Source organism: Crassostrea angulata, chromosome 3 (genome assembly GCF_025612915.1).
Source record: "Crassostrea angulata isolate pt1a10 chromosome 3, ASM2561291v2, whole genome shotgun sequence".
NCBI lineage: Eukaryota > Metazoa > Mollusca > Bivalvia > Ostreida > Ostreidae > Magallana > Magallana angulata.
This window is the reverse complement of record NC_069113.1, coordinates 56,148,054-56,159,679: the sequence shown is the minus strand read 5'-3', so window position 1 is coordinate 56,159,679 and position 11,626 is coordinate 56,148,054. Positions and strand designations below refer to the sequence as shown.

At 33.7% G+C, this 11,626-nt stretch overlaps 1 pseudogene; it reads left to right on the top strand.

Moving 5' to 3' along the window:
* Positions 1-10,011, top strand: part of LOC128176987 (ubiquitin-like modifier-activating enzyme 6) — a 31,422-nt pseudogene extending 21,411 nt beyond the window's left edge.
* The last annotated feature ends 1,615 nt before the right edge of the window (positions 10,012-11,626 follow it).

Below are 11,626 nucleotides of genomic sequence, written 5' to 3'. Positions count from 1 at the left end.
GAAAGGGAATCATTTTACAGTGATGTACTCGAAAACAGCTGCACAGGTAACTATCGAAGCCGTGTTCAGTGAGGTGTGACTATCTCGTCTAGCCACTGGTCAACACTGTCGGTAAAACTTCAAAGTATGAAACTTACAGCAGAGTGTTTGTAGAAGCTTCTCTGAAGAATGAGAAAAAGATGCGTAAGAAATTTTTAGGCTATCATGACTCAAAAAGAGCAGATTTTATACCTCTGTGATAACAATGACGATACACTTTTCCTACTAGGAAACATTTGCTGTCGGGAAGAAAAAAAAGATCTTTTTTGTAATTTTATTTTTTTTCTAAAAACTCAGAAAACCGAGCGGTGGGTTTGTAAACATAAAAATAAAAAAATGCTGGCCTGAGCAGTAATAAAGTTATTGTTTCTCTTGGGTTTTTTAATTTAAAAGAATAATCCTCTTCGTTTAAAAAAGTAACAGGAAATTTATGCTTGGTTTAATCAAAAGTTTAAAGAATAGGATGAGCTATAGTTTATAAACAGCTTTTCCTGGTTTCGTTGAACAGAGTGACCCGAGTGACGAGAGTGTTCCCTACTGCACCTTGAAGTCATTTCCTGCTAATATTGAACACTGCATACAGTGGGCGCGAGACAAGGTACCAATAAAACACCCATGGCCAATATACACCCTGAGTTATGGTAATCTGATACAAATAATGCATCCACTCTAGAATGGCTAATCAGCTTTTCTGCCTTTCTAAAAGATGAAATGACATTTAAAGCTTTCTTGTTTCATTTTCCCTGTGAAGATACAATTATTTAATTGATTAACATTCAGCAATCGGGATTCAGGGTAATGTTTTTTCTGCATAGATAATGAAGTAATTCATTGTGTATATATACATCTCTCTTAAATTTTCATTTAAAGTAAGTAAAACTATACTAACATTATTTTATCAAAGTTCAAACTATACAATGCATATATTGACTTTTGATACTTGAAAATGCCATGATATTGGCTCATTTGAACTCATTATAACAGGATAAAAATAAAACATGATTGTTATGGCAACAAAATTATCTACAAAATTCATTTCTTAAGAAATATAGGGAAGAATACTTTGTGGATGTTTATTCACTGAATACTATTTTGAAAAATGTTGAACTTTTTAAAATAAATACTGTATTTTTTACCCCTGTATTTCAGTTTGAGAGCTCCTTTGCCGTTAAGCCCGACTTGTTCAATAAATTTTGGAAACAGAATGGACAAGTGACTGAAGTTATTCAAGTATGTGTAGAAAAATTGTAACTTAACTTTATAAATGTATTTTGATTATATGTTTTGGCTTAGTTTTTAATTAGTTAACATATAAAAGTTTTCAAATAGTTATTACATGTACAGTCCACAGAGCTGGTTATTTAGGCAGATATTACTTTTCAGAATTGTGAGCGATCTGGGTATGTCTAACTTTTCTCTGTTATTTTAGCAATTTTGTAAAAAAAATTTTTTATGATTTTAGCAATAAAACAATTTTTTGTTATAATTTTAGAGATTCTATAATTGTTCAGCAACAAGTATGCACCAGCTTAACAGATTTTAATGTTTGTTTGACATTACATTATTACTGCCATATGCATTAGTTTCAGCAAAACTAAATGAAAATAAGTCCCCATTTCCCAAAAAGTTAATGATATGCAAGTCATTTTTGCAAGAATTTGTTCACACTCTTTGTATTTGTTTTTATTAGTGTAATATTTTGATATTATTTATTATATATATTTAGAAATTGAAGAATGGACAATCACTAGATGGCGCTGTCCAGGTTAGCAAAATGGCCGCCAACAGGAGGGCCACCTGGTGCCTATGTGTACAGCTAGCTCGCCTCAAGTTTCAGAAATACTTTAACCACAAGGTATTGTATTTATGAAATAGATTTCATTTCTCTATCAATTCAAATAGGAAATTCAAATTAAAAAAAGAAAAAAGTTCAAAATGGAAATCGTTACTTTAACTTAATTAAATTTACCAATTCTTAATTTTTTGGGTTTTCAGGCAAAACATCTCCTTCATGTGTTTCCTCTGGACACAAAGATGCAAGATGGCTGTAAGATTCCATTTTAATTAAGTGAATGATGAGGTCAAAATAAGTTTGAAATCAACACGTGATGTCCCTTTAATTGATTTATCCTTAGTTGTATTTGTACATTTATTAATAAAAGAATGAAATGCTACTTAATTAGGGGAATCAATTTTTACTGGGCATCACAAATTTGACTCTACATATTTTTTTGAAGAATAAGAACAGAGGCATCAATCGCTGAAATCATACAACAATATTTTGAATCAGATATAGTCACAGTTCTATGAAAAAAGCGAAAGAAAATGATCAGAATCTATTAATTTCATCTGTGCTTGTATACCACAGAATAAAAGCCAATGTTGTATTACCACCTGTTGTTCTACATTCCTGAAAATTATACATACATCCTCCATCTTTATATGCTTTGTTGAATTTTTTTAGCTCTATTTTGGCAATCTCCTAAACGGCCTCCGATTCCTCAGGAATTCAACATTCAAAACCCTGTGTAAGTCAAATTTCATCTTAATATATAATGCTCTCCCTATTTTCAAACTTTGTGACTTGGTGCATGACAATAAAAACAAACAAACCCTTGTAAACAGATAGCCATGCTATGACCTTGAATTGCTAGTATTACATATTGGTCACTATGATACTTATGTGTACTGCGCACTGAATGGTGTTAATGATAATTAACAGAATGAAATCTGTGAATCTTGTAGCACTGCGTAGTATTCCTAAATGATGTTATAAAACCAGGCGAATAATACGGGCATAATAATATCCAAATTGAGAGTTTAAAAACAAGTGTCATATTTGACGATTCTGTGTCTGCAACGATAGCTCTAGTATTCTATATTGACTTATGTATTGTGTATTCTATATATTAACCTTTGTAACCTTTTATGCCGTGTATGAATGAACGTATTATGAGTAAGTGATGCCTCATACTAGGTGGGGGACTCCGAGACCCAGGACTCGGAAACTCACATCCTGCATCCAGACTATTTGATTGGCAGTTTTGACGGTTTTGTTACTTTATTTAGAAATAAAATATTAATCTTAATTTTGAACACTAAATGTTCACTCATGATCGTCGTATACTGGCCGAACTAGTCAAAACTGTCCATCATAAGTAAAACCTTATGTATACCCATGTAAAATGATGTTTAACAGATTTAATTGTTGTAACTATACGATCACGCTTTAATAAAACCGCTTGAGAAAGAAATACTGGACTTGTCATCACTAAGTTTGAGCTGACCTCAATTGGATCCGTAAGACAGAAGGCTTACACCCTTTATTCTGGCAATGTTTTCAATTCCAGACATTTCCAGTTTGTTGTAAGCACTGCTCGACTTTATGCTGGAGTCTTCAACATTCCAGTCAGCTCCGAGGTGAGGTTTTTTTAGAGAGCCTCATTGGAAAAAAAATTGAATATTTTTGAAATTAAAAAGTGATTCTGATTTTCAAATGTGTGAAGAGACCTCTACTGCCTTCACTTGTGTACATCGTTGTATAAATTGTGTAAATAAGAAAAAAGAATCCATAGATTACTCCAAGGGCTTGTCTTTAATTATGATTTTATGCGTTTTAGGATACATCATTTACAACTATAAACTCAGTCATAGAAGCATGGACATTCCTGAGTACCGACCAACAAATAAAGCAAGTTCTGTCAACCCACTGTTGTTCTGTTATAGCAATTCATTTGACAGGATTATTATTAATAAGTTACTAATCACTGATTATATTGAAAGATTGTCGTATAGAACATAAGAAATTAGATAATTATAATCTGTAAGACAAATTTATATATATATATATATATATATATATATATATATATATATATATATATATATATATATATATATATGATATTCTATCATCATTATTTATTGTCTGATGTAAAATTAAAGTCTTTGTTGAATTTTTAAGACAGAATTTTCAGATATTCTTTTAAATGTAGTTTTTTTCTGCTATAGAGAATTCTGACCGATGAATCTGTCTCTAAACCAATGGACGACACAACAGGAAGTGGAGATGATTTAAAAGGACGCCGCTAATCGCCTGCAGGCATCACTAAATGAGGACAAGGTCACACACGGTGAGTTTGTCTCCATGTCACTTGATGAAAGTAAACACATATGAAAAGATATTATCATTCTTATTCAAGAATCTTTTATGCTATATGAGTACATGTACATGATTCTAATTAGATTTTAAAAGATTAGATTACATACCATCTTATTGTCTAATAAGTTCTTGTGTATAGTTTCAGTGCTGAGTCCAATGAATCATTAAGTTCCTTTGTATAATTTCAGTGCTTAGTCAAATGAATCATTAAGTTCCTGTGTATAATTTCAGTGCTGAGTCCATTGTCTCATTAAGTTCCTGTGTATAATTTCAGTGCTGAGTCCAATGAATCATTAAGTTCCTGTGTATAATTTCAGTGCTGAGTCCATTGTCTTATGAAGTTCCTGTGTATAATTTCAGTGCTGAGTCCAATGAATCATTAAGTTCCTGTGTATAATTTCAGTGCTGAGTCCAATGAATCATTAAGTTCCTGTGTATAATTTTAATGCTGAGTCCAATGAATCATTAAGTTCCTGTGTATATTTTCAGTGCTGAATCCAATGGATCATTAAGTTCCTGTGTATAATTTCAGTGCTGAGTTCAATGAATAATTAAGTTCTTGTGTATAATTTCAGTGCTGAGTCCAATGAATCATTAAGTTCCTGTGTATAATTTTAACGCTGAGTCCAATGAATCATTAAGTTCCTGTGTATATTTTCAGTGCCGAGTCCATTGTCTAATGAAGTTCCTGTGTATAATTTCAGTGCTGAGTCCAATGAATCATTAAGTTCCTGTGTATAATTTCAGTGCTGAGTCCATTGTCTAATGAAGTTCCTGTGTATAATTTCAGTGCTGAGTTCAATGAATAATTAAGTTCCTGTGTATAATTTCAGTGCTGAGTCCAATTAATCATTAAGTTCCTGTGTATAATTTTAATGCTGAGTCCAATGAATCATTAAGTTCCTGTGTATATTTTCAGTGCCGAGTCCAATGAATCATTGAGTTCCTGTGTATAATTTCAGTGCTGAGTCCAATGAATCATTAAGTTCCTGTGTATAATTTCAGTGCTGAGTCCATTGTCTAATGAAGTTCCTGTGTATAATTTCAGTGCTGAGTCCAATGAATCATTAAGTTCCTGTGTATAATTTCAGTGCTGAGTCCATTGTCTAATTAAGTTCCTGTGCATAATTTCAGTGCTGAGTCCAATGAATCATTAAGTTCCTGTGTATAATTTCAGTGCTGAGTCCAATGAATCATTAAGTTCCTGTGTATAATTTCAGTGCCAAGTCCAATGAATCATTAAGTTCCTGTGTATAATTTCAGTGCTAAGTCCATTGTCTAATTAAGTTCCTGTGTATAATTTCAGTGCTATGTCCAATGAATCATTAAGTTCCTGTGTATAATTTCAGTGCTGAGTCCAATGAATCATTAAGTTCCTGTGTATAATTTCAGTGCTGAGTCTAATGAATCATTAAGTTCCTATGTATAATTTCAGTGCTGAGTCCAATGAATCATTAAGTTCCTGTGTATAATTTCAGTGCTGAGTCCAATGAATCATTAAGTTCCTGTGTATAATTTCAGTGCTGAGTCCATTGTCTAATTAAGTTCCTGTGTATAATTTCAGTGCTGAGTCCAATGAATCATTACAGCGAATTACAGAATACCAGTAGAGTTTTCAAAAGCTTGCTGATTGATCAATAGGGTATTCAATTTGGTCAGCAAGGTATCACATTAGGTTGAAATCTAGGTCATGTGATTACTCAGGTATGACAGCAATAAAGTGAGTTAATCTGGTTAACATTTGCACGTTTTGGGCCTTTTTGTTTCTTTCTGTTATCCTACATTACTGCTTTAAAAGTCTGAACTAATTTAGCAGTCAGCACAAAAAAACTATTAGAATTACTCCAAGCAGAATTGATGCTCTATAGAGTCCAGTGCTGTCCAGGTGAACATTCTTTTTAAACGTCTATGAATAGAATAGCTTACAATAGGAGGGAGTGTTCTAGAGCTTTTCTTTGTGTAAAATGAATGGGTTGAGTGCAAAATAACAATCTACACTTGAGTAACCACAGGACCTAAGATTTAAACCTGATGTGATACCTTGCTGACCAAATTGAATACCATATTGAGCAATCCAACAGAAAGATGATGACACCAATGGACACATTGACTTTATATCTACAGCAGCGGTCAGTGTCAACTCAACAGCAAACATGCTTCTTAAAAAAATATTCTTTTCATGACATTTATGTAATTAGTTGCCATGATAACACCTCATTTTTATGTATTAATTTTGTATATTACAAAATATTGCTTGTGAAGTTAAAATTTGTTTTAATGGAAATGTAAATCATTCGTGACTTGTGATTATTATTATGTGTTTAAAGATCAGAGTTATGAATGATGTGCAACTTACTTTCTGATGTATACAGAGCCATCGATATTACAATTTGTCACTTGATTTTATTCATTTTATTTTTCAATCAGATATTCCTTGTATTAGGTAGAGTCAGGATTGATTGAATAATATAAACATGTGTACATATATACCATTACACACATATAACTACATCATTGACTTCAATTGTAGAACTTACGAGGAGCTATGTACAACATTGAGAGCATTGACAGACTTCAAGCCAAGAGAATAGCTGGTAGAATTGTTCCTGCCATAGCCACCACCACGGCGACCGTCAATGGATTGGTCAGTATTTCTGTCATGTGACCGCAGTAAGATATCATCAAAATGTCAGTTAGTCTATTGAGGAAAAAACCTAATAGAAATGAATTTTTATGAAACATGTTATTTGCTTCAGGCCACTATTGAGTCAATTGAACTGAAATGATTATTACAGAATATGTCTATTTTTGCTTCAGATCATCAAAGAGCTAAATAAACTGAAATGTTCAATAGCCTAAAGGCTTCTCTCTTGCAGCATCCTATAGCGATCAGCCTGTATCCATCTGTCTTTCCATCCATCTGTCCATTTGTCTAAGATCGCTCATCCATAGCATATACCTGGTATTCTCCCCCCTTGGCCCAATCTGGCCCATGCTTCACCCACAAAGTGCCTTTGGCTAAAGGTTGTGCAGTGACCTAAAACCATGTTTTCTAGGTCTAAGTTTAATGTCATAGCAGAATTATATGTGATATCTTAATCTGGGGCATATCTTCTCTCCTCTTTGTCCAATCTGGCTCATACTTCACTCACAGAGTGTCTATGGTCAAAGGGTGTGACCATGATTGAAATTTGTAGATCAAGGAAGAATGTCATATCGGACCACGCAAAGATCCTTTATTCAGAGCATATATACTTTCCACTTAGCCGTATTTGGCTCATATTTCACATAAACACAGTTTTTCAGTAAAGGGTGTGTAGTGACTTTGAACCAATTCTTAAGGTCAAATGTGAAGGTTATAGCAGAATAATATGGACAATCCTTGTCGGCAGCATGTCTTTTCTCCCTTTGCTACAGTCTGACTCATATTTTACCCACATGGTGTCTTTGATTAAAAGGTATGCAGGGACCTTAAATGATGTGTCAAGGTCATATTGGATCACACAAGAATCCTTTTTTAAGAGCATATTATGCTCTCCACTTAGCCCTATTTGGTTAATACTTTACTGACACAGCTTTTTGGTCAATGGCATACAGTGACCTTAAACTAGGTCAATGTGAAGGTCATAGGGGATCTCTTTATAATCAGTTTTACACAATAGATAATTTCCCATTTGCTTGATCTTGCTCAGATTGAACAAAAATGCCTGTATGTAATGGGTAATGAAAGGGAAATTGAATTACAAGTTCTATGCAAGCTGGACAATTTTTAAGTGATAGGTCGAGGTCAAAGCAAAATTCTCTGATATTCTTTTCATCCTGGTCACCATCTCAATGTTGTCTAGTTACAGAATATATCTACAGTACCGATCAGACCCAACCTAACACCAGAGTAAACCCCAACTAAACCCCGGGTTTACTTTCTGGGTTTACTTTGGGTTTACTTTTTGAAAATTTGGGTCCACTCGGGGTTTACTTCAGTTTTACTCGAGGTTTACTTTGGGTTTACTCGAAAATTGCTTTTGGAGTCAACTATACGCACTGAAGTGTGAAGCAGACCTGTATTTTATCTTATCATCCTACTGCCTGTAATTCCTGCCCCTTGTATATTCCGAATACACATGTAGCGTCTGCTTTCGGGGTATTCTTCTGATCGGGGTTTACTCTCTGTGTCCACTCTGGGTTTACTTGGGGGTTTACTCTGGGTTTACTCTTGTTCCACTCTAGTAAACCCAGAGTAAACCCAGAAAGTAAACCCAGGGTTTAGTTGGGGTTTACTTTCTGTTAGGTTGGGTCTGATCAGTACTGTATTTTGTTTCAGGTCACCATAGAGCTGATTAAGCTGTTGGACAAAATACCCCTGGAGGTGTATAAGAATGCCTTCCTCAACCTTGCTCTTCCAGTAATTGTACTGTCTGAGCCAGGACAGGTGGAGAAAACTGTGATAAAGTAACTATGTTACACTGCTAGAATGATGTATACCTTTTCATTATGGACAGTTATACATGTAATCTATTTTTTAAATGTTTTACTGTATATTTATCAGATTTCAACAAGAATTGAATGTAATTTTGAAATATCTTGGGCCAGAAAAAGTGATTAAGAATTGAAAAAAAAATGTCTATTGCAGACCAGTATATGCTTATGATCTGGTTTTTAAAAATTGCACTTGAGGCAAATAATGAAATGTCTTTATTATTACAATGTACTTTAATTATTTGCTTGTCTCTGGTTTGTGTTTTTATAACAGTTCACTATGAATCTTATTTAAAATAATCCTTCAATGAAAACATTATTTTTCATAAAACGTAACAAATTCTGTTGAATTTCAGAGAGGGACTGACAACAACCATGTGGGACCGGTGGGAGGTTCACGGAACAGCCGATTTTACACTCCAGCAATTCCTTCAATACTTTAAGGTAGCTAATATCTCTTGAAGTGATGGAGAATGAGAATTTTTTCAAAGACAGTAAATCTCAAAAAAGTAGTTTTGTAATAAATCAAAGGTTTAGATGATAATTGATTTATTGATAATAGTTCATTATTTTTCCAACCTCCAGGATAAATACGGGTTAGAGGTCACCATGGTCAGTCACGGAGTGAAGATGGTGTATGTACCATTTATGCCAGGCCACAAAAAAACGTCTGCCACAACAGTGAGTATAGAACAAGTACTATACATGTAAATTCCTTAGTTTACACGAGTACTTAATTCAATTATTCAGCTGTGTTGTATTAAATCATGAGAATTATAACTTCGCAATTACTACATGTAACATTTGTTATACATTTACAATAGTAATCACTAATGATGCCTTTCTGTTGTAGAATGGTTAAGTTGTTAAAACCTTCTTCAGGACAGCTGTATATGGACCTGATTATTAATTTAGAAGGAAATGAGGACATTGCCTGTCCGCCCGTTCGGTATTACTTCAGGGTTTAACGACGGCTGATTATAGGACCATCTTCTAGTGCTATTACAGGACTTCTTTATTTATATATGGTTTTATAAACTGGATGACAATATATATGTTATTCATATGTTTTGTTTGTGAAAAAAATGTTAGCTGTGAATAAAATACATGTAAATCTGTATTCAGCAGAGAGAGAGAGAGAGAGAGAGAGAGAGAGAGAGAGAGAGAGAGAGAGAGAGAGAGAGAGAACTGTCTATATATAGGAAGCATGCGCGGATCTAGAGGGGGGGTCGGGGGGGTCCCGACCCCCCCTGGAAAATGAAAATTTATTAAATTTACATAGTAAAATTATCGCGAAAATATGCCTCGGACCCCCCTGGCAAACACAATTATCCTTCGGACCCCCCCCCCCCCCCCTGGAAAAATTTTCTGGATCCGCGCATGGGAAGAATAGATGTACATTTATCTTGATAATTGATGAGGTTTTCATAATTTGTCGACCTACATTGCCGTCTGTTATACACATATATAATTTACAATAATTGTCAGTGTATTGAAATGATAAGGTTGATGTGTGATTGGTTCTAGTCTTAATCAATGTTCCTTCTCAGTTTTGACTTTTTTTATTCAGGCATATAAAAGGAATTTTGATATAGACATTAAGCGTAACTTAATATGCTTCCTTGCACTGTGCTACTTGTTTACAAGTTTGGGAGAACTGCCTGTCCTCACCTGAAAGAGACTTTCAAAGAATAAGTAATGGAGATAGAAATCATCCTCTGTTCTATATTACTCCAGAAGTCTGATTCAGAAACCATTTCAAACCGTAATGATTATGTTTTAAATATGAGTGATAAATTTTATTATTGCTATGATATCTTTAGTTACTTAAATGTAGATCAAGTTTTGTCATTTATTGTTGAACTGCATTACTTTACAGTTATTGATCGGCATTTTTAATGAAAACGATCTTGTAACAAAAATAAATAAATGGAATATACTGAACCGGAGTATTAATGATACGAATTAAAATTATATGGATATTTCATATTGGCTTTTTATATTTAGCATTTATTCAGAAACATTAATCTAAGTAAAAGTTTTATGGAGAACATAAACAATGTAAGTAAATGAATTTCCTCTCTTTAAAATCCGCGTTGGGGTTTGTTTTTGTTTTCTGCAATAAGATTAATTTTGTTGTCATCAAGTAATAACAAAAAAATTGAAACTGGAAGATGGGAGAAAAACATAATTGGCACCTGATGTCTGCAAGGCTAGGGACTAGGATCATTCATTATTACGAGTGTAAGATAGTGAAATTCCACCAAGGGGACAATATTCACGGTCTAGGACGAGGCTTTGCCGAGTCCTAGACCGTGAATCTTGGCCCCGAGGTGGAATTTCACTATCCCACACGAGTATATAATGAATGATTATTTTTCTCGCATTATATTACCTTAAAAAATGATGTTTGACAACTTTCTGTTATGACGTTCAGAAGATTACTTTCGGTATATCCCTCCGCCTGCTTCAAATAGTGCAAGTCAAAATGAGAGCATACGACAGTTTTTTAATTAAAAATATGATAAATTGTAATTAATTAAGCAACACAATTACTTAATGGATAATCTCAATGCACCATTTTACATTTCCCTACAGCATACTACATTTGTTTACGTTTTAAAACGGCGTAGTAATACACAGTGTAAGACAGAAAAATCTCACACTGCTGTCTCACACCGGACAAACCGATCTCACACCGGTGATAATGCGAGAAATTAATATCCAATGATTATTCAGGGAAATAAAAAAAATAGTTGAATTCTGAAATTAATAAGTTTTCAAAAACATAGCATTTAATACACATATGCCGTTCATAAGATATTTTTTCATCATGTACATAAACATGCGATGCATGTTAAGATATTGCATATTTTCCATGATAGTTTCAATAAAATACAACGAACAGCAACTGTAAGTTAAGAAATAGATCTATTACAAATTACTTCT